The sequence below is a fragment of the Macaca mulatta genome, chromosome X (genome assembly GCF_049350105.2).
Source record: "Macaca mulatta isolate MMU2019108-1 chromosome X, T2T-MMU8v2.0, whole genome shotgun sequence".
In the NCBI taxonomy this organism is placed as follows: Eukaryota; Metazoa; Chordata; class Mammalia; order Primates; family Cercopithecidae; genus Macaca; species Macaca mulatta.
The window spans coordinates 103,073,880-103,098,685 of NC_133426.1; positions in this window are offsets into that span (position 1 = coordinate 103,073,880).

Genomic DNA, 24,806 nt, shown 5'->3' on the forward strand with positions numbered 1-24,806 from the left:
CCATATGACCCAGCCATCCCATTACTGGGTATATACCCAAAGGATTATAAATTATGCTGCTATAAAGACACATGCACACGTATGTTTATTGCGGCACTATTCACAATAGCAAAGACTTGGAATCAACCCAAATGTCCATCAGTGAACAGTTGTATTTTTGATGTTAATTACTAGCTTTCAATTGAGACCTCAAATTCACAAATTTGATATATTTACTGACAGTGATCCCCTGAAAGTATTGTGTTCCATTTTTAAAAAGCTTTGTTGACATATAATTCACATACTTTTAAACTGTACATTTCAGTGGTTTATAGTATATTCATAGTTGTGTAATCATCATCACAATCTAATTTTAGAAGATTTTCTTTTTCTTTCTTTCTTTTTTTTTTTTTTTTTTTTTTGAGACAGAATCTCACTCTGTTGCTCAGGCTAGAGTGCAGTGGCGTGATCATGGCTCACTGTCGCCTCAACCTTCCAGGCTCAAGTGATCCTCCACTGCAGCCTCCCAAGTAGCTGGGACTACAGACACACCACCATACCTAGCTAATTTTTATGTTTTTAGTAGAGACAGGGTCTCATCATGTTAGCCAGGCTGTTCTCGAACTCCTAACCTCAGGTGATCCACCCACCTCAGCCTCCCAAAGTGCTGGGATTACAGACGTCAGCCACTGTGCCTGAACACTTCCATCATCCACAAAAAACGCTGTACTCATTAGTAGACACTCTACATTCCCTCACAGCATTCCAGCACTCGGTCCTAGGCAACCAATACATGAATATCTGTCTCTATAGCTTTGCCTAATCTGAGCATTTACTATAGATGGAACCACATAATATACATTCTTTTGTCACTGTCTTCTTTCACTTAGCATAGTACTTTCACAGATTTTCCATGTCATTTCATATATCCTTACTTCATTTCATTGTCCATTAAGATTCCATTATAGGGATATACCACACTTAGTTTATACATTTATCTACTTATCAGTTTATGGATATTTGGATTTTTTCCTACGTTGGGGCCATTATAAATTATGCTGCCATGAATATTTGTGTGCGTGTTCTTGTGTGGTCATGGTTTTCATTTCTCTTGGGTATATATCTATTAAAAGTAATGGCAAAAACCACAATTACTTTTGCACCAACCTTATGGACAGAGAATTGCTGAGTCATATGATAATTTTATGTCAACTGTTTGAGGAACCACCAAACTGTTTTCCACAGTGGCTGCACCATTTTACATTCCCAGCAGCAATGTGTGAGGGTTCTAATTCTTTTACATCCTCAGCAACATTTGGTATTGTCTTTCTTTCTGATTATAGCCATCCTAGTGGTTGCGAATTGGTATCTCATTGGGATTTGCAATTGGAAACTGGATTTGCAACTGATAGCATTTCCCTGATGGCTTATAGTGTTGAGCATCTTGTGTTTATTGGCCATCTGTTTATCTTCTTTAGAAAAAAATGTCTATTCAGATGCTTTGCCCATTTTTACAACTGGGTTATTTGTCTTGTTATCATTTCATTGTAAGATTTCTTTATATATTCTGGATACTAGACGATTTTAAGATGCATAACTTGTAAATACTTTCCCCCATTCTGTGGGTTTTCTTTTCATTTTTTGATCATTTCCATTGTGCAAAAGTTGTTAATTTTGATGAAGTCTAATTTATCTATTTTTGTTCTGTTTCTGTGCTTAAATATCATATTTAAGAAACCATTCCCTACCTATATAACAAAACCACTCATCCTGCACATGTACCCCTGAACTTAAAATAAAAGTTGAAGAAGGAAAAATAAATTTTTGATGGAGAATCTTGTAGTCACTACTTTATACAATGTGAAGTTTAGGATTATTGAATGTTACCATCTGCTGTTTGTTTGACAATTTATAAAAAATAAAGTGTTCATTGCAGTTTAAAAAAAAAAAAAAAGAAACCATTGCCTAACCCAATATCACAGCTCCCACTCATGTCTCTTAAACTTTGCTTTTTTAAAAAATGTAACAGCTTTATTGATATATTTCACATACCACACATTTCACAATTTAAAGTGTACAATTCAATGGTTTTAAGTCTATTTAACTTTTTTCCCATTTTTAAAATTGGGTTTTCTTTTTGTTGGTGGGTTTTAAGAGTTCACTGTATTGTCTAGATACTAGATCCTTATCAGTTTTGTGATTTATAAATCTTTCTCTAATTTTATAGGTTGTCTTTTCACTTTCCTGATAATGTACTTTGAGTCACAAAAGTTTTTAATTCTGATGAAGTCCAAATTCTCATCTAAATATTTAAATCAATAATAGGTGAGACTCATGGTATGGTCCATCCTGGGGCAAAATTCTTCCCTTCATCTGTGAAACTGTGAAGCCAGAAAACAAGTTATCTTATTTCAAAATACAATGGTTGGATAATCATGAGATAGATATTTCTGTTTCAAAAGAATAGGGAGAAAGAGGAAGAAAAGAAATATCCACAGGTCCGAAGCAAGTCCACAACCCAATAGGAATAATTTCATTCGATTTCAAGGCCTGAGAATATTCCTCTGTGGCTTGATGCTCTATGATCTGCATCTATGGCTCTGCCTTAAGAGTAACTTTTCTTCACTTTGTCCTATTTCTTTCTCATTCAGTCCAGGCTGGCAACATTTTTTGTTAATATAAAATAAATTTAAAATGTATTGGTCTCCTGTCCAACTTACGGTGATTCAAGCCATTAGAAAAGAGGGTTCCCCACATATACTTCCCGAATAAATACATCTCTATTCATGATTTCTACTGAAATTGTTGATTAAATCCATAAGACACCTAATCTCTTAGTAAGTGGTTGTCCAACCATACACGATTTCTAGAGCCACTATCTGGATGGGCTGAGAATTTTCCAAATGATCAGGTGCTAGTGAAGTAGTCTCATTGTGTGGGGTAATACCCAAGGTTTGCTGTCTCACAGCCATGGAGATCAAGGATGTGGCTGCACAAAGAGTGAGGTTAAGAGTAGAAGTTTAATAGGTGAAAGAAACAGAATAGCTCTTTGCTATAGAGAGGGGTCCAGGAAAAATGGGTTGCCAGATCCCCAGTGAAATGCAGGGTGTTTTATAGATGAGCTGGTGGGAAGGCAGCGTCTGATCTTCACAGGGTGCAAAAAACTGGTTAGGACCACGTGTGCCATTTGCATAGGGTGGGAATCTCTGGCATCCCCCACCCTAATCTTCTTTTTTTTTTTTTTTTTTTTTTTTTTTCAGTTACGTTAAATATATTTATTCAAAGAACCAAAAGAAAGCATTCATAAAGAAATAAAGTGTTAGAATTATGTCTCATAAAATATAAAATTTCAATCAAGAGTTATAAACTATTTTTTAAATAACCAAATAAAAATTCTGAAGTTGACAAGTACATATTCAGAAATGAAAAATTTATTAGAAGGACTCATTAGCACCCTACGAGCAGGCAGAAGAAAATATTATTGGACTTGAAAACAAGTCAAATGAGATAATTCAGTGTGAGGAACAGAATGAAGAATAAAAATAATGAACACATATGGATTTGTGGGATACCATTAAGCATGCCAACATATCTGTAATAAGAATTTCAGAAAAAGAGGGAGAAAGGAAGGGACAAAAGGAATATTTGGAGAAATAATGGTCCTTGCCAAATTGAAGAAAATTATTTTTTTTTTAATTTATTTATTTTTATTATACTTTAAGTTGTAGGGTACATGTGCATAACGTGCAGGTTTGTTACATATGTATACTTGTGCCATGTTGCTGTGCTGCACCCATCAACTCGTCATTTACATCAGGTATAACTCCCAATGCAATCCCTTCCCCCCTCCCCCCTCCCCATGATAGGCCCCAGTGTGTGATGTTCCCCTTCCTGAGTCCGAGTGATCTCATTGTTCAGTTCCCACCTATGAGTGAGAACATGCGGTGTTTGGTTTTCCATCTTCTATTATGCAGGCAGTTTCTCTACCTGAGCTGTGCTGTGTTGCCCATTTATTTCTTACTGTTCATGTGCTAACAAAAAGGGAAGATGGAATCTCCATGTTGAGCATGCCTGGTGCCCAGGTACCCCTTTTCTGTTGGCACAGTTGCCAGCATTCCCCCGTGTAAGCTTCCAGCTTGCTTATATATGTTTGCAGCTCAATTTCAAGCTGCTCTTTGTTAGGAAAAAAAAATAATTTCTTGGGCTGTTTTTTTGTTAGAAGGGAAGCTCTGTTGAGGGCTCTTTTGCCCTCACTACCTGCCTAAATAATTTCTTTCTGCCTCCTGTATTACTGGTTCCATTGTGCTTAACAGTTCATTCACCAATTTATATCTTTCCTTTGCATTTTACTATAAGCAGTGAAAAGAAACTGAGTGGCACCTTCCACATTTTGCTTAGAAATCTCCTTGGCTAAATATCCAAGCTCATTGCTTACAAATTTCACTTTCCTCCCAGTGATAGAATGTAAGTCAGTTTAAGACTCTGTCACCTTATAATAAGAATCACCTTTCCTCCAGTGTCCAATAACATGGTCATTATTTCAAGTCCTCACCAGAAGTACATTTAATGCTTATGTTTCTACCAGTTCTTCAAAGCAATCGATGAATTTTCTATTAAACACTTCAAACTTCTTCCAGGCTCTATCCATACCCAATTAAAAAGTCAACTCCACATTTTTAGCATATGTTACAGCAACATCCTACTCTCTAATACCAAAATCTGCATTAGATGCCTATGTCTGTCAAAACAAATTACCACTAACTGTGTGGCTTAGAACAATAGAGATTTATTCTGTCATAGTTCTGGAGTCTAGAAGTCTGAAACTATGGTGTTGGCAGGGCTATGCTTTCTACACAGGTCCTAGGGAAGAGTTCTTCCTTGCCCCTTCCAGCTTCTGGTAGTTCCTGGCAAAATTTGGCATTCTTTTCCTTATATATGCATCTTCAATCTGTGTGCCCATTGTCATATGACATTCTGTTGTGTATCTGTATCACTTTACCTCCTTTTAAAGGGCATCAGGCATATTGTATTAATGGCCAACCCTACTCCAGTATGACCTCATCTTAACCAATTACATTTGCAATGGTCCTGTTTCAAAAAAAAAAAAGTTATGTTCTGAAGTACTTATGGGGGACGTAATTCAATCCATAACATATATGGAGCTCTAACATATATATAGCTAAATATTATTTTAGCTATGAGTTTTTCATAATTGCTGTTTATCATATTGAAGAAGTCCCCTTCTATTCTTAGTGTGTTGAGTGTCCCTCATGAAAGGGTATTGAATTATGTGAGATGTTTTTATTGCATCAATTAATTAAGGTATTTTTTCTTCATTCTATTAATGTGGTATATTGCATTGATTGCTTTTCTCATGTTGAACTACCCTTACATTACTGAGATAAGTCTCACTTGGTCATGGTGTATAAGCCTTTCACTATCTGGTGGATTCTGTTCGAAAGTAGTTTGTTGAGAATTTGGCACCTATATTCATAAGGCACATTTGCTTATGGTTTTCTTATAGTGTCTGTCTGACCTTGGCATAAGGGTAATGTTGGCTTTAAAAAATAAGTTGGAAAATGTTTCTTATGCTTTTATTTTTTGGAAGTGATTGAAAGATTGGTATTAGTAATAACTTAAATGTTTGGTATAAATAAATTAAATTCACCAGTGAAGTCATCTGGTCCCAGGTTTCTCTCTGTTGAAAGGTTTTTGGTTGTTGATTCAATATTTTTATTATATATAGGTATGTTTAGATTTTCTATTCCATCTTGGTTCAATTTTGATAAATTATATGTTTCTACAAATTTTTCTGCTTCATCTAGGCTTTATAATTTTTTTCAGGTACAATTGCTCTAGTACTCTCTAATAATCATTTTTAATTGTTTAGGTCAGTGGCAATATTTCCATTTCATTTCAAATTTTAGTTATTTGCATCTTTTCTTTTTTCCCTTGTAAGTTTAGCTAATGGCATGACAATTTTTTGGTCTTTTCAAAGAATCAACTTTTGGTCACTGAATTTCCCTCCTATTTTTTTACTCTCTATTTCATTTATCGCAGCTCTAATTTGTATTGTTTTCTTCTTTCAATTAGATTTGGGTTTGCATTGCTCTTCCTTTTCTAGTTCATTAAAGTGTAAAGTTAAATTATTGACTTGAGACTTTTTTCTTTTTTAATGTAGGCAACTTTAAATTTCCCACTGGTCACTGCTGTTACTGCACTCCTTAAGTTTTGGTATATTTAGGCATGTTTTGTTGTTTAGTTTTGTTCCTCAACAAAATACTAGCAAGCTGAATTCAACAGCATATTAAAAGGATCATTAACTGCCACAAAATGGAATTTCTTTCTGCAGTGCAAGGATGGTTCAACACACAAAAATCAATAAATGTTATATACCACATTAACAGACTGAAGGATAAAAATCATATGATTGTCTCAACAGATGCAGATACGGCATTTGACATAATTAAATATCCTTTCATAATAAAAAATCTTCAACAAATTAGGTAGGAAAGGAATATACCTCAAGACAGTAAACACCATATATGAGAAGTCCACTGCTCACATTACACTCAATGGTCAAAAGCTGAAAGCTTTTCCTCTAAGATCAGAGAACACAATTATGCCTACCCTTGCCATGTATATTCAACATACTACTGGGAGTCCTAACCAAAGCAATTAGGCAAGTAAAAGAAATGAAAAGCATGTAAATTGGAAAGGAAGAAGTGACAGTCTCTATTTGTGGATGACATAATCTTATTTACACAAAACCCTGAAGACTCCACCAAAAAACTGTTAGAAATAATAAGCAAAATCAGTAAAGTTGTAGGCAGGCTACATAGGTAACATGCAAATATCAGTTGTGTTTCTAGCCAAAAAAAATTATTAAATTAATCCCATTTACGATAGCATAAAAAATAAACTGCACAGAAATAAATTTAGATAAGGAGGCAAAACATCTATACATTTTAAACTACAGAACACTGTTGAAAGAAATTGAAGAAAACACAAATAAATGGAACAATATCCTGCGTTCATGGATTGAAAGAATTAATATTGCTAAAGTGTCCATAACACCCTTAGTGATCTACAGATTCAACACATGTCTATCAAAGTTCCAGTGGCATTTTTTACAGAAATAGAAAAAATAATATTAAAATTTATATGGAACCACTTAAGACCCTAAGTAGCCAGTGTAATTTTGAGAAAGAAGAGCAAAGCTGGAGTTATCAATCTTCCTGATTTTAAATTCAATTACAAAGCTATAGTAATTAAAATAGGATGGTACTACCATAAAAACAGACACATGACCAATGGAACAGAATAGAAAGCCCCAAAATAAAACTAAGGAAAAAGCTATCCACTAATCTTTGACAAGGGTACTAAGAATATACAATGGGAAGAGGATAGCTACTTCAATAAATAGTGTTGAGAAAACTGGATATCCACATGCAGAAGAATGAAACTGGACCCTTGTTTTACACTATACACAAAATTCAACTTAAAATGGATTATAGGCCTAAATATTAGACCTAAAACCATAAAATTCATAAAAGTAAATATAGGGAAGAAACTTCTTGGCATTGGTCTTAGCAATGACTTCTTGGATAAGACACCAAAAGAATGGCATTAAAAGCAAAAATAAGTAAGTGAGACTACATCAAACTATAAAGCTTCTGCACAACAATCAACAACAACAAAAAGGGTAGCCTATGTAACTGGAGAAAGTCTTTACAAATCATTTCCCTGATAAGGGCTCAATATCAAAAAAATATATAAGGAACTTACACAACTCCATAGCAAAAAAAAAAAAAAAAAAAAAAAATCCAAGCCAATTAAAATGTAGACAAAAGACTTGTATAGACATTTCTACAAAGAAAACGTACAAATAGCCAAGAGGTATAAAAAAAGGTGCATGACCTCATTAGTCACCAGGGAAATGCAAATCAAAACCACAATGAAATATCACCTTACATCTGTTAGGATGGCTATTATTTTTTAAAAAAATAGATAATAAGTGTTCATGAGGATATTGAGAAAAGGGAACCCCTGTACACTGTTAGTAAGAATGTAAACTGGTACAACCATTATGTAGAATAGTATGGAGGTTCTTCAAAAAATTAAAAATAGAATTATCATATGACCCAGAAATCCCTCAGCTGGGCATATACACAAAGAAATTGAAATCAGTATCTTGAGATATCTGCCCTCCCTTGTTTACTGTAGCATTATTCACAATAGCAAAGCTAGGAAAACAACCTACATGTCTACTGATGCATTAATAAATAAATGAAATGTAAGACAGAGAGATAGAGACATAGATAGAGATACAGATAAAATGGAATACTACTTAGCCTTAAAAAATGAAATCCTAGGCCTGGTATGGTGGCTCATGCCTATAATCCTAGCACTTTGGGAAGCCAAGGCAGGAGGTTTGCTTGAGGCCAGGAGTTTGAGACCAACCTGGGCAACATAGCGAGATCTTATCTCTATGCAAAATAGAAATTAGCAAGGCCTGGTGGTGTCTGCTTGTGGTCCCAACTACTCCAGATGCTAAGGTGGGAGGGTTGCTTAAGCCTGGAGGTTTGAGGTCGCAGTGAACTGTGATTACATCACTGGACTCTAGCCAGGGTGACAAAGTGAGACCCTGTGTCAAAACATAAAAATAAAAAATTGAAATCCTACCGTTTGTGACAAAACGTATGAAGCTGGGGGGCATTATACTTAGTAAAATATTCCAGACACAGAAAGACAGTTATGATCTCACTTATATGTTAAATCTAAAATTGTCAAACTCATAGAAGCAGAGAGTAAAATTGTGGTTGCCATGGGCTGAGGAAAGGGAGAAATAGGGAGGTGATGGTTAAAGGAGAGAAAGTTTCAATTATGCAAGATAAAAAAGTTTTAGAGATCCACTATACAGCACAGTGCCTATAGCAATACTGGGCTGTATACTTGAAATTTGCTAAAAGCATCGATCTTAATCTTGCTACAAACATAATAATAATAAAGGGGCAGGAAAAACCACTGGGATGTGATGATGTGTTTATGGTCTCAATGGTGGTAATGGTTTCACAGGTGCATACTTACCCCAAACTCATCAAGCTGTATGCATTAAATATGTACTGCTATTTATATTTTAATCATACCTCAATAAAATGATTTTTAAGAATAAAATAAAATATTGAAAAAGAAAAATGCCTGGCACAGAGTATATATCAATAAATATTCATTGAATAAAAAAGTAATTTTAATGAGTTTTAATTACATAATGATAAGCTATCTTTAAAACTCAGTACATTAGCCTTATTTATGATTTATCACTGTCACCAGCAGAAAATACCATGGCCTATGTAGGAGTGTCCTATCTTGGAGGTCAGTAGGTAAATATTTATAATATACTGATTTTCACTTACTTTTATCTCATATCTTTTTGAGAATTAAATAAATGCTAAAGATAAAATGTAACAACTTAAAAACGGGTAAAATGCCAAAAGTTATTAAGTATTAACAAAGAACAGATAAGCCATAAACTAGATAATGAGATACTCAACAAAAGGTAATAGGATACTGTCAAACATTCAGAATAGAAATGGAGCTTATAAGAGGGAAACAGGGCAAACTAAGGGGAAAAGTGATATCTAAAGAAGTCTAGAACTCTCCAAGCATGGGATATATATATATATATATATATACACACACATAAAATATAAATATTTTAATTTTGGGGGGTACATAGTAAGTGTATATTAATGGGGTACATAGATATTTTGATACAGGCATGCAATACATAATAATCACATCAGGGTAAATAGGGTATCAATCACCTCAAGCATTTATCCTTTTTGTTTCAAACAATAAAATTATACTCATTGAGATTTTTTTAAATGAAAATTAACATTAGTTTTTACTATAGTCACCCTATTGTGCTAGCAAATACTAGGTCTTATTTATTATCCCTAACTATTTTTTGCACTCATTAACCATTGCCCCTTTCCACTCAAACTTACCCCCTGACTACCCTTCCCAGACTCTGGTAACCATCTTTCTACTCTCTGTCTCCATGAATTCAACTGTTTTAATTTTTAGCTCCCACAAATAAGTGGGAACATGCAATGTTTGTCTTTTGGTGCCTAGCTTATTTCACTTAACATAATGACCTCCAGTTCTATCACGGTTGTTGCAAATGACAAGATTTCATTCTTTTTTATGGCTGAATAGCACTCCATTGTGTATATGTACCACATTTTCTTTATCTATTCATCTGTTGATGGACACTTAGGTCACTTCGCAATCTTGGCTGTTGTGAATAGTGCTGCAATAAACACAGGACTGAGAGTTATCCCTTTGATATACGTATTTCCTTTCTTTTGGATATATAACTAGGAGTGAGATTGCTGGATGAAATAGTATCTCTATTTTTCATTTCTTTTAGGAACCTCCAAACTGTTCTCCATAGTGGTTGTACTATTAATAATTTACACTCCCACCAACAGTGTATGAGCATTCCCTTTTCTCCACATCCTTGCCAGCATTTGTTATTGCCTGTTTTTTGGATAAAACCCATTTTTAACTGGGGTAAGATGATATCACATTGTAGTTTTGATTTGCATTTCTCTGATGATCCATGATGTTGAGCACCTTTTCAAATGTCTTTTTACCACTTGTATGTCTTTTTTGATAAATGTCTATTGAAATCTTTAGCCAACTTTTAAATCAGATTATTAGATTTTTTTCCCAAAGAGTTGTTTTAACTCTTTATATATTCTGGTTATTAATGCCTTGTCAGATTGTAGTTTGCAAATATTTTCTGCTATTCTGTGGGTTGTCTCTTCACTTTGTTGATTGTTTCCTTTCTTGTGCAGAAGCTTTTTAACTTGCTGTGATCCTATTTGTCCATTTTTGCTTTGGTTACCTGTGCTTGCGTAGTATTATTGCTCAAGAAATCTTTGTTAGGCCAATGTCCTGGAGAGTTTCCCCAATATTTTCTTGTAGTAGTTTCATATTTTGAGGTCTAAAATGTAATCTTATTCCATTTTTATTTGATTTTTGTTTATGGTGAGAGATAGGGGTCTAGTTTCATTCTTCTGAATATGGATATCCAGTTTTGGGATAGATATCTTGATACTCTACAATAGAGGGAGATTTTGATACAAGTCTGTCTTGGATGAGTTGGGTGAGGGGAATGATCTAGGCATGTATAGGCAGATAATTTTTTTAGATAGCAAATTTGATCTCATTGCTCCAATTGTTTATTTAAGATTAAATCAAAGTGCTTCTTGGAATATATTCTTTCAAACACACCTTATTATGAAAAGGTCTAGTTTTCTAATCTTATATCAGTATAACATCCAGATGAATCATAAAGCAGAAATAGTGGGAGAAATGGTTTACAAAAGTAAAAGAAACCTTTCTGGGCTTCATGTCTATGGTTTATTCTAAGATCATTAAATATTACTTATGAAAACTATTCCTTTTTAAAAATAAGTATAGGGATATGCATCCAAATTGAACCTCCTTGACACACAAATCCCACAAGGCCTATAAAACAATAACACAATGTAAAAAACAAAGTATCTAGGTAACAACTAACATGATGAATAGAACAGTACTTCATGTCTCAATAATAATGTTGAATGTAAATGGCCTACATGCTCCATTTAAAAGACACAGAATGACAGAATGGATGGAAAAAAAATGAACCAAATATCTGCTGCCTTCAAGAGACTCACCTGACACATAAGGACTCATATAAACTTAAGGTAAAGGGATAGAAAAATATACTTCATGCAAATGGAAACCAAAAGCAAGCAGGAATACCTACTGTTATATCAAAGAAAACAGAATTTAAAGCAACAACAGTAAAAAAAAAAAAAAAAAAAAAAAAAAAAAAAAAAAAAAAAGACTAAGAAAGGCATTATATAATAATAAAAGCATCATTCCAAAAATAAGATATTACAATCCTACATTTATATGCACCTAACACTAGAGCTTACAGATTTATGAAATAATTACTACTAGACCCAAGAAATGAGATAGACAGCAATACCATTAGAGTGGGAGACATCAGTACTCCACTGACAGCACTAGATGTATCATCAAGACAAAAAGTTAACAGTCAAAAAAAGAAAAATGGGTTTAAACTATACCCTAGAACAAATGGAATTAACAAATACTTACAGAATATTTTTCCCCACAACTGCAGAATATACATTCTTCTCATCAGTCCATGGAACATTCTCCAAGATAGGCCATATAGTAGGCCACAAAACAAGTTTCAATAAATTCAAGAAAATCGAAATTATATCAACTATCTTTTCAGATCACAGTGGAATAAAACTGGAAATCAACTCCAAAAGGAAACCTCAAACTATACAAACACATGAAAATTAAACAATGTGCTCTTGAATGATTTGGGGATTAATAATAAAATCAAGATAGACATTTAAAAATTATTTCAAATGAATGATAATAGTGACATAACTTATCAAAACCTCTGGGATACAACAGAAGCAGTACTAAGAGGAAAGTTACAGCCTTAAATGTCTACATCAAAAAGTCTGAAAGAGCAAAAATTGACAATATGATGTCACACCTCAAGGAACTAGAGAAATAAGAAGAAATGAAACTTAAAGCCAGTAGAAGATAATAACAAAGATCAGAGCAGAACTAAATGAAATTGAAAGAAAAAAATATAAAAGATAAATGAAACAGAAAGCTGGTTCTTTCAAAAGATAAACAAAATTGATAAAACATTAGTGAGATTAACCAAGAAAAGAAGAGAGATCTAAATAAACTAAATTACAAATGAAACCAGATATATTATAACCGAGACCACAGAAATACAAAAGATCATGAAAGGCCACTATAAACACCTTTATATGCACAAACTAGAAAATCTAGAGAAAATGGATAAATTGCTGGAAATATACACCCTCCTAGATTAAATCAGGATGCAATAGAAACCCTAAACTGACCAATAACAAACAGTGTGATTGAAATGGTAATTAAAAAGTTACCAACAAAAAAAAAGTCCAGGACCAGATAGATTCACAGATGAATTATATCAGACATTCAAAGAATAATTGGTACAAATCCTATTGACACTATTCCAAAAGATAAAGAGGGAATCCTCCCGAAATTATTCTATGAAACCAGTATCAACTAATATCAAAACCAAGAAAGGTTTCGTTATGACAAAAAAAAAAAGGTTGTGACAAACAAAGGTTTTGTTATGACAAAAAAAAAAAAAGAAAACTACAGACCAATGTCCTTGATGAACATAGATGCAAAAATCCTCAAAAAATACTAGTGAATTGAATGAAATAGCACATGAAAAAGATAATATACCATCATAGAGTGGGTTTCATCCCTGGGATGCAGGGATGGTTTAACATACACAAGTCAATAAATGGGATACATCACAAAAACAGACTTGCAAACAAAAATCATATGATCATCTCAATAGATGCAGAAAAAAGCATTTGACAAAATCCAGCATTGCTTTGTGATAAAAACCCTCAATAAAATAAGCATAAAAATGACTTACTTCAAAGTAATAAAAGCCATATATTAGTTTGCTGAGAATGATAGTTTCCAGCTTCATCCATGTCCCTGCAAAGGACGTGAACTCATCCTTTTTATGGCTGCATAGTATTCCATGGTGTATATGTGCCGCATTTTCTTTATCCAGTCTATCACTGATGGGCATTTGAGTTGGTTCCAAGTATTTGCTATTGTGAAGAGTGCTGCAATAAAAATACGTGTACATGTGTCTTTATAGTAGAATGATTTATAATCCTTTGGGTATATACCCAGTAATGGGATTGCTGGGTCAAATGGTATTTCTAGTTCTAGATCCTTGAGGAATCGCCACACTGTCTTTCACAATGGTTAAACTAAATTACACTCCCACCAACAATGTAAAAGCTTTCCTATTTCTCCACAACCTCTCCAGCATCTGTTGTTTCCTGACTTTTTAATGATCACCATTCTAACTGGCATGAGATGGTATCTCACTGTGGTTTTGATTTGCATTTCTCTAATGACCAGTGATGATGAGCTTTTTTTTATATGTTGGTTTGCCGCATAAATGTCTTCTTTTGAAAAGTGTCTGTTCATATACTTTGTCCACTATTTGCTGGGGTTGTTTGTTTTTTCCTGTAAATTTGTTTAAGTTCCTTCTAGATTCTGGATATTAGCCTTTCGTCAGATGGATAGAATGCAAAAATTTTTTCCCATTCTGTAGGTTGCCTATTCACTCTGATGGTAGTTTCCTTTGCTGTGCAGAAGCTCTTTAGTTTTATTAGATCCCATTTGTCAATTTTGGCTTTTTCTGCCATTGCTTTTCATGCTTTAGTCATGAAGTCTTTGCCCATGCCTATGTCCTGAAAGATATTTCCTAGGAAACCATCATTCTCAGCAAACTAACACAGGAACAGAAAACCAAACACCACATGTTCTCACTCGTAAGTGGAAGTTGAACAATGAGAACACATGGACACAGGGAGAGGAACATCACACACTGGGGCCTGTTGCAGGTTAGGGGCCTGGCAGGGGGATAGTTTTAGGAGAAACTATCCTAATTTCTCCTATCCTATTGGGAGAAAGACCTAATGTAGATGACAGGTTGATGGGTGCAGCAAACCACCATGGCACATATATACCTATGTAACAAACCTACACATTCAGCACATGTATCCCAGAACTTAAAGTATAATAATAATTTTTTAAAAGCTATATATTACACACCCATAGACAACATCATAGAGAATGGGATAAAGTTTAAAGAATTCCCCCTAACAACTGGAACAAAACAAGGATGCCTATCTTCACCACTCCTATTCAACACAGTTCTGTATGTCCTAGCCAGAGCAATCAGACAAGAGAAAGAAATAAACGGCATCCAAATTGGAAAACAGGAAAACTGTCTCTTTGCCAATATGATTGTATATCTTAAAAAAACCCTAAAGTCACATTCAAAAAAGCTCCTAGATTTAATGAACAAGTTCAGTAATGTCTCAGGATACAAAATCAATGTAAAAAATTAGTAGCACTGCTATACACCAACAATGACCAAACTAAGAATGAAATCAAGAACATAATCCCTTTTAAAACATCTAGAAAAAGTAAAATAAAATAATTAGGAACATGCTTAACCAAGGAGGTGAAAGATCTCTACAAGGAAAACTACAAAACACTGCTGAAAGAAATCATAGATGACAAAAACAAATGGAAACACATCCCATAGTCATGGATGGGTAGAATCAATATCGTGAAAAAAAAACATACTGCCCAAAGCAATCTACAAATTCAATGCAATTCCCTTCAAAATACCATTATCATTCTTCAAGAAAAAGAAAAAAAATCCTAAAATTCATATGGAACAAAAGTAGTGCCCAGATATTCAAAGCAACACTAAGCAAAAAGAACAAATCTGGATGTGTCACATTACCTGACTTCAAATTATCCTACAAGGCTATACCTACCTAAAGGGCATAGTACTGTTATAAAAAAATAGGCATGTAGGCCCATGTAACAGAATAGAGAACCCAGAAATAAAGCTAAATATTTATACCCAACTGCTGTTTGACAAAGCATATAAAAACATAAACTGGGGAAAGGACACGCTATTCACTAAATAGTGCTAGGAAAACTGGCCGGCCAGACGTAGAAGAGTGAAACTGGAACCCCATCTCTCACCTTATAGTAAAATCAACTCAAGATGGATCAAATAATTAAATATAAGATCTGAAACCATAACCATTCTATAACAAAACCTAGGAAAACTCCTCTGGACATTGGCTTAGGCCAAGAACTCATAACTAAGACCCCATAAGCAAATGCAATGAAAACAAAAATAAAAAAATAAATGAGACCTAATTAAATTTAAAAGCTTCTGCATAACAAAAGAAATAATAAGTCAACTAAACAGACAACTTACAGAGTGGGAAAAAATATTTGCAAACTATGCATCCAACAAAGAACTAGTATCCAGAATCTATAAGGAACTCAAATGAATCTGCAAGAAAAAACAAATAATCCCATCAAAAAGTGGGCAAAAAACATGAATAGACATTTCTCAGTAGAATACATACAAACAGCCAACAAACATAAGAAAAAATTCTTAACATCAGTTATCATTAATGCAAATTAAAACCACAATGAGATACCACCTTACTCCTGCAAGAATGCCTATTATTAAAAAGTCAAAAAACAGTAAATGGTGGCATGGATGTAGGGAAAAGAGAACACTTTTACACTGCCGGTGGGAATGTAAGTTCATACAACCACTATGGAAAACAGTATGGAGATTCCTTAAAGAACTACAAGTTGAACTACCATTCAATCCAGCAATCCCACTACTGGGTATCTACCCAAAGGAAAAGAAGTCATTATATGAAAAAGACACATGCATATGCATGTTTATAGCAGCACAATTCACAACTGCAAAGATATGTTACCAACCTAAGTGCCCATCAACCAACAAGTGGATAAAGAAAATGTGGCGTGTATACACCATGGAATACTACTCAGCCATAAAAAGGAATGAAATCATGGCATTCACAGCAACCTGGATAGAGTTAGAAACAATTATCCTAAGTGAAGTAACTCAGGAACGGAAAACCAAATATTGTATGCTCTCACTTATAAGTGGGAGCTAGGCTATGAGTACACAAAGGCATAAGAATGATGTAATGGACCTTGGGGACTCGGGGAAAAGTTGGGAGTGGGTGAGGAATAAAAGACTACATATTGGATACAGTTTACACTGCTTGGGCAATGGATTTATTAAAATCTCAGAAATCACCACTAAAGAACATATCCGTGTAAACAAAAACCACCTGTACCTCAAAAACTATTGAAATTTTTAAAAAAACATTCAAAAAATAAAAATGAAAAAATAAGTATAGGCATATGTGTGTCATTCTGACCTTCATATTCTTTGCAATCTTAGTTTATAGATAAAACAAAAGGGCTTTTTAGTTCAGGAATATGTCATGGAATTTTTAATACAGGCCCCAAAACTCAGGACAAATTTACATATTATCTGAAAGGTATTTTTTTCTTTTGTTTTGTTTTGTTAACAAATGAGAATAGCAATGTCTAAAATCCACTAGAGCTTCCATAGAAAGTGTAGTTTGATAAGCCAAAGGGGTCAAATTGATTTTTTTCTAAATTATGAAAAAGCTAAAAAAATCCCCTTTGTGCAGGTAGAGATAGTCTGTGTAGTATACTTAGGTTCTAAAACCCACTGCAAATCAGGATATTCTGAAAATTTCTGACACAACTTAAACTAACTGAACATCAATGCTCATTATTAATATAAATTCATTTTCTTTCCTTCATCTACGGATGACTCAGTTTCACTGTGCCCTTCCTTTTACCTATGTCTCTTTGTATCATTTTCATCCAAACTTACATTTAAAAGCAACTCCTCCCCTTTGATCAATTTTGACATTGCATTTATTTCTATGTCATTCTTATTCTGAGAATTATTTTTCTTTTTCCTTTTTCATTTTGTAGAGCTCCTGGTTTATAGCAATCTGATGAAACAGAGCTCAATCTTTTTTGTTTCAGTTATATAAATACTCATGGCTTATCTTATTAAAACACTGCTTTCCACTACAAGGTAAGGCATTTCATGAGAAAATGGTGATAAAAAGCAACAAGAGCTCAGGCAAATAAACTACTGTATTATGCTAAATATTTATCAAATTCTGAAGCTCTAACATCCTATTTTTGACATTCAAATGCTTTTAGCATTTCATTGTTAGTACAGTCTATTCATGCAAAAGACATTACACTCAAAATGTCTTTAATTTTGTTGTGCCTAGCCTTACAGTCCTTTGTTTCTTTCATTTCTTATTCATTTCAATCTACATGTATTCAGTGAAAACTTAAAACTCTGCTCCATTTTTTGTCTCTCCACTCTAGAATAACCCACTTTTATCATAAATTGATCAAAACCAAGATGATTACTTTTCTCACTACTTCCTTATGAAAGACTAGAGTGATTGTTTTTGACCGATATTCTACATTTTAATTCATTCAGTATTGTTTGCTTCTTTATACTGATGTTAAGTATTCTTTCAAACTTTTAAGAGTTTTACCCCCCAACACTAACTAAATTATTTTTCTGATAATGTGCTTGGTATTCCATGACTTGAAATGCAAATTTCACTTCCTCATTTCATTCATTCATTTATATCTTTGTTATTCTAAAACTGTATTCCATTCACCATTTTCATCCCTATTTATCATTTACAGCAACATCTTTTTCTGTAAAGCACATGCTGCATTTCCAGGCCTGGTGCTTACACTGATTGACTTTAGTAATATTACATCTTAAGCTGAAAATACAAATGAAACCAGAGGATATTCATATTAGTATACATATTAGCACAAATACTAATAATCAGTGTATTAAGTTCAGCTATTAGCACAAATACTAATAATCAGTGTATTAAGTTCAGCTAAATTTGTTTAGGCAGCACCGCCTATATTAAATTTTTCTCCAAAAGGACACAAAAGGACCCTGACCTAAATATGATCTAAACTTTTGTGTCCATTTATGCATGGTCTTCTTTGCCATATCAATTGTTAACACAGAAAATGTTATTTGGAATGTCTGTTGCCAAAATTGGAATAGTCTCAAAATTTATTGCCTCTGGCAATATCCAAAGAAAAATAAGCGAATCAATATAAAAAAAGTCTCAAAAATTCAACTCTTTAGAGAAATCTGTATGCTCAGAACCATAGTAAAAAACACCTTATTAATTGATTGCATCCTTCCCTTTCCATTAAATTGCATGATGTGCAGACATATGTAGCAGTCTGATGTATAACCAGCTTGACACACTTTTGTGTACAAATGCAGTCTCATATTCATATTTGACTCCAGATCTTTCCTAATAACAAGACAACTCATATATTGACTACCACACACTTTGCCTGTCTGCTGCTGATATTTTTCAGACAACTGTACTCATACTTCACTGTTGCAAGTTGTGATTCAGTTAAATCCAAGCAAAAGTTAATTCCTCTAGCTTCCCTTGCTTTCTGTTGCCAGCTGCATACTCTGGAATTCATTCACTGTCACAACTACCCCTTGAGTTTCAAGAAACATGGCACAGTTTCTGTGCCCATTTCAAAGCCTTTTGGAAATCCTCAGTTGCAAATAAAGTCCAAGTGTAACATTGTTTTTTGTGTTTTTCTACAGTGAAAACTTGCAGTGTGCTGAACTCATGTACTTTTGAAGAGACTGCTCTCCCATATTGTTTTGTTTTGTTTTACTTTTACCTTCCTAAAAGATGTAGTATCCTCCCTGTTTGTGCCAATTCAGGTTACATCTAAGTCTTATCCTTTCCTGATTATTCACAAATAAATCATCCTCAAAATAAAGGAAGAAGTCACACAATCCTTCCTACAGCATTAAATTTGTAATCACACAAGACAAGTCATGAAATTCAGGATTATGGTTCCCACGGTAACCCTGCTCTTTTCTTACTGTGTATGCTCTACAACACTCTCTTTACATTTAAAATGTTTTTTTTTTTACACTGTATTCTAACTCTCAGCATCAGAATCTTGCAAGAGGTATCTGATTAAGTATTCATCTTGCAATATGAACAATGATTTATTAATTTTTGAAATCCAACTAAAATTAATCAAAATAGCTAATAGGCATTCTGGCTAGAAGAGAAAATAAGATTTCACATTACAACCAGTTCTATAAATCTAACTTGTATTTCCTAATTTAGCCACTAGTTGTCATCTACTCTTTGAGGAATCATCTCCCGAGGGAGGTGGAAACTCATATCCCAATTGGAAATGAAATTAGATTATCCTTTATGCTTCAAATATTTTGTGACATCATAAAATAGATATTAAGTGTTCATAACTTTTCCCTTTTCCCAGAACAGAATATGTATACAGCATTTTGCAATTTTTCGTTTTGATTGTAAATTATCATGCTTGATTGTACAATTATCTTAACTGAATTATTAAATACCAGAAATATTCTTTATTTACATAGGAGTATGATGATATAATGTCAAAAGACTAACAGTTTCTCTTTAGTATGGTATCACTGGTTTTTAGATATTCAATAGAAATCTAACTGACCTTGTGATTTCTGTGTAATGACCTAAAATAACATTTAAGGTGTGTTTAATCCCCTAAGCCTTATTTGACATTCAAGACTCAAGTTATTCTCTAGTCTGATTACTTTATGTAACCTGCTTGCTCTCAAAAACTGAACCAAAGTCCCTGAGTTTCTATCCTTAGTCTTTTATAATGACTTTTGCTGTGTAACACATAACCTTGAACTTCTATTCAAGACACCTGGGATCTCTTTCAACAACATTGTTCAAAAGCCCCTTCAAAAGTAAGCAATCACCATATTTTGATTCTTCTTCCATTGTCTGCATGGATTTGTCCTTCAGAGCATTTCTCTATAGCGGCCACCTTTCCTTCATGTTTTCATCACCTCATAATTGGATCACTATAATATACTCATAATTAACATTTTCTTCTGGTCTACAGATAATTAAAATCCACTTGGAGTTTAGTTATCTAATAAAATACAAGTTGTCCAGTTAAATCTGAATTTAAGAGAAATGAAAAATAAGTTCTGTATAAGTATGCCCTAAATATTACATGGAATACATTTATATTAAAAAGTATTTATTCTATGAAATTCAAATTTGCATTGGAGTCATGAATTTATATTTGCTAAACCTGGCAACTCAGTGAGCCAGGAATTAATCTTTATTGTATCACAAATGGTAAGAATCCATCCTTTCCACAGAAATCCAGAGAGCAGTAATAAATTCAGTGTGAAGAGAAGAGGTAGGAGCCTCTGAAGTAATATGAAAACTATCCAATTTCTTATGACCTTTGCATCTGGTAAGGAAGTGCTGATAGCACCATAAAGCTAGGCTGTCCATAAAGGTAGGGGAAGTATGTAATTATGTACCTTTTTGCGATTTGAGAAGCTCTTAGAAATCTTACCTACTCTATAATATTCTCCCAATCTCCTCTCCATGCATCCTCTTTGAAAAATGCAAATATTTCTGGGAAGGTTAATATTTTATATACCTGAAAAAAAGACTTCTGAGAGGAATAACATAATATACACCTCAGAGAATATATTTCATCAGATGCTTTTTTATTAGACTAAAAGTACAGGGAAGCAGTAAAGCATGGGATACTGGGCTGGGCAAGTGGGGTGAGAACATCTAGGAAAGGTAAGAAATGGTAGGGCAAGATAAGATAAAACTGAGAAGGGTATAAACTTAGATAAGCCCAAGCTGTGCTCCTGTCATCAAACCAAGTTAAAAAAAGCACATAGCTTTGTTTTATGAGAGGCAGTACCTCAGTAATAAAGAGTGTAGACTCTGAAACCACACTACCTAGGATTGAATCTCAAATCTGCCTCTACTGTAAAATAAGAATAATATTAGTATCCATCATATGTGGTTTTGTGACTGTGAGATAAGATGATAAATGCAAAGTACTTCTAGGAGTGCGTGGCACATAGGACTTACTCTATGAATTAGTAGTTTCATTGCTGTTATCATTGCCAAGTAAATTTTTAAAACTCATTGTATCTATTCTTTTTATTTATTTTTTCTAATTATTGATTTCATGAGGGTACATATCTATTCTATTCTATTCTATTTATTTATTTATTTATTTTATTTTATTTTATTTTTTGATGTGCAGTTGCGCTCTTGTTGCCCAGGCAAGAGTGCAGTGGCGCGATCTTGGCTCACTGCAACCTCCACCTGCCAGGTTCAAGCGATTCTCATGCCTCAGCCTCCAGAGTAGCTGGGATTACAGGCATGCACCACCACGCCCAGCTAATTTTGTATTTTTAGTAGAGATGGGGTTTCACCATGTTGGTCAGGCTGGTCTCAAACTCCTGACCTTAGGTGATCCGCCCGCCTCTGTCTCCCAAACTGCTGGGATTACAGGCATGAGCCACCGTACCCAGCTATTCAATTAATTTAATGGACTAAAATACCTTATAGCCACTTTGCTGAGAGAAAAGAAGAGCAGCAAGGAAAATATTTGCCTGCAGTATCATCTTCCCCAGCCTGAAGATCTCCAGAGTTTAGCAGAGACAGTTAAGTGAAGTGAACACTCATACTGGTCACAGTCTCCCAAATTGGTCTCTTTCAATAATCTTAAAAGATACAATGTTGGCATGGCCATTGTTAAAACTACAGTGAAAAGCCCTTAGAGCAATCCATTGGGAAGGACATCCTTTAGATATATAGGGGAGGTAATGAAAAGAGTTTCTTTTCTATGTGCTAGTTTCCTCACCAAACAAAAGTGCATACTCTGGTTCCCTTTGATGAGAGAATCCTGCTTTCCGCTCATGCAAAATATTCTGGTCCTGTCCACATTGCCCAGTGTATTCTCTGCTAGTCATCAACATTTCCATCTAGTGTTTTCAGTAGTTAGACCTACATGAGCATCTACCTCCAGGAGACAAATTCAAAGTCACCACACAAATATGGATATATATGAAAATTAAATGCAAAGACAACAAAGGAAAGACAAACATATCATTATATGTTCTCTTGAGTTTAGCCTTTCTTGGTAAACTGGTCACAGTTTACATTCCTGGTTGTATGAGATAATGCTTAACGCATTAAAAGAAAAAATAGAGAAAGATAAATAGGATATCATGTTTTTAAAACTTAAAAACACTTGACTTATATCCGTATCACTTTTTTTTTCTTTTGGAGTCATCTTGAAATTTTTATCTTTAGGACAGAACCTGGGATTCTAAAGCATGGTTAGAATATGTACCACCGCTTTTTTTTTCTTAGAAAAGAAAGATTGTGTCAGAAAACAATAATCTTTTTGACAAACAACAAAGAATTCAGATAAGCACTGCTAACTGCTCTGGGGTGTAGCTATACTATACACAGGGTACGTCAAGCAGTCTGTTCTTTACAATCACCTGCACTTCTGTCTGCATTGTCATTGATATGGCAATAGTCCATGAAGAGTTCCCAGAGAAATAAAAATTTAATATCTTAACCTGCCACTATCTCAGGACAAGGGCCCTGAGAATGACAGCTGTAATATTTCAGGAAAAATTCTCACCAGATTTTACTTCCTAATTCCCTCCTGCTTTCATATAGAACCTCATGTTTGAGATAGAACTGTCTCTGGTTAAATAAAGAGTTGAGAAGCAAGGCTCAAATTTATTTTCTGCTCAATGTGTATCTTCTTGTACATCTTTGGTCTACTTACATAGTTTCACCATATTTCATCAGTTTACTGATCTGTAAAAAAGCCATAACAGTGCCTATTCCTCAGTTGTATTTGGAGGTTAATTTCCTGGAGTGCTTATGTGGGGAAAAAGTATTATGATTTCCATCTTCCAAACTATACAATGACACTTTCTGGTATGTGTCAACTCTCCGATTCAGTCATGATAATATGTCTCCCAAGTTGGTACTAGAGAGATATGAAAACTGAAAAGGATTCAAAATCACAACACATACCATGCTTGTATAAAACATAATTTCATCCTATTTTATAACCCACCTACCTTTTATCTAAGTCTCATTATCTTTCCATTCCCCCAAAGACTGAATTTTCTGCATCTGATCTCCATGCTGCACTAGTCATTCTCTGCAACCTACCAAAATACAAAGCATGTTATACATTTACTATGTAATTCTGCAGTTGATGTCTCCTACACCATTTGTCACCTCTCCCAGGTCTCTGCATCCTCATCCTTTATGTACGGTTTTCATCTGCTGCTCCTCCTTACACCTCATCAATAAAGATCCATGATTTTGGAAGTTATAGGTTCTAGAAATTCCCCATCCCATAAACTCCGCTTTGGTTAAAAAAGAAAGACAATTTGCACACACTGTTCATTGAAGGTCAATTATTTTTTATTGAAAATCTACTTTTTGCACAACTGTGTTGCCTGAAAGGCACACAAAAAGCTTATAAGAGAACAGTGGTAGATAATCACAGTTGCCCAGGTTATCAAATGATTGTAAGTTTTGTGCACATTGTAATGAAATTATACAAATATATATGTGTCATTTGCTTTTATAGTATCAAAAAACTTTTGAAAAATACATAATTTGTACTCCATGACTGTGGCCTAAAAGAAGAGAAATGGGTTTTGTAAAGGGATTTGGGGTCTTACTACATATCCAGACTTTTAACCAATCTTCTTGTTTCTATTTACCCCAAACCAGTAAAATCTGCCTTCAGCGTTCCTTAGTCCCTTCAGTTTCTAAACATAAGCCTTCCTAAGCCTTTCTATTGTCTTATAGGAATTTACTTCTCCCTCTGCAGGTATTTAAGTTTTATCTTTTCCTCCTCTGTTACATAAATTACTATACATCCATTTACTTTCTATCTTCTAAAATGCATAGATATGTCTAGGCTTCTGGGTTTCCTTTCCCATTCTCTTTGTCCTTGTGGTTTATACCTTTTTAGTTGCTTGTATTGTCATACTCATGAGCTTCAAGAAGTGGCTTGGATAAACACATGTGTTTACCTAAAAGTCCCATTGCAGTACTTTAGTTAGGGAAGCTATATGATCAGATATACATTCCATAAAAGATAACTCAGGCAGTGTTATGGACAGAATGATTTTCAGGAAGGCAAGACTGGAGATAAGCAGAACAGCTGGAAGAGATGAGTAAAGACCGAACTAAAGTTGTAGCAGTGAGTATATGGAGGAGGTGCCATATCTTAAAAATGCTAAAGTGGTAGAACCACTAGGAAGTGATTCTGAAATGAATGTAAAAGTGTATATATCCATCACAATGGAACTA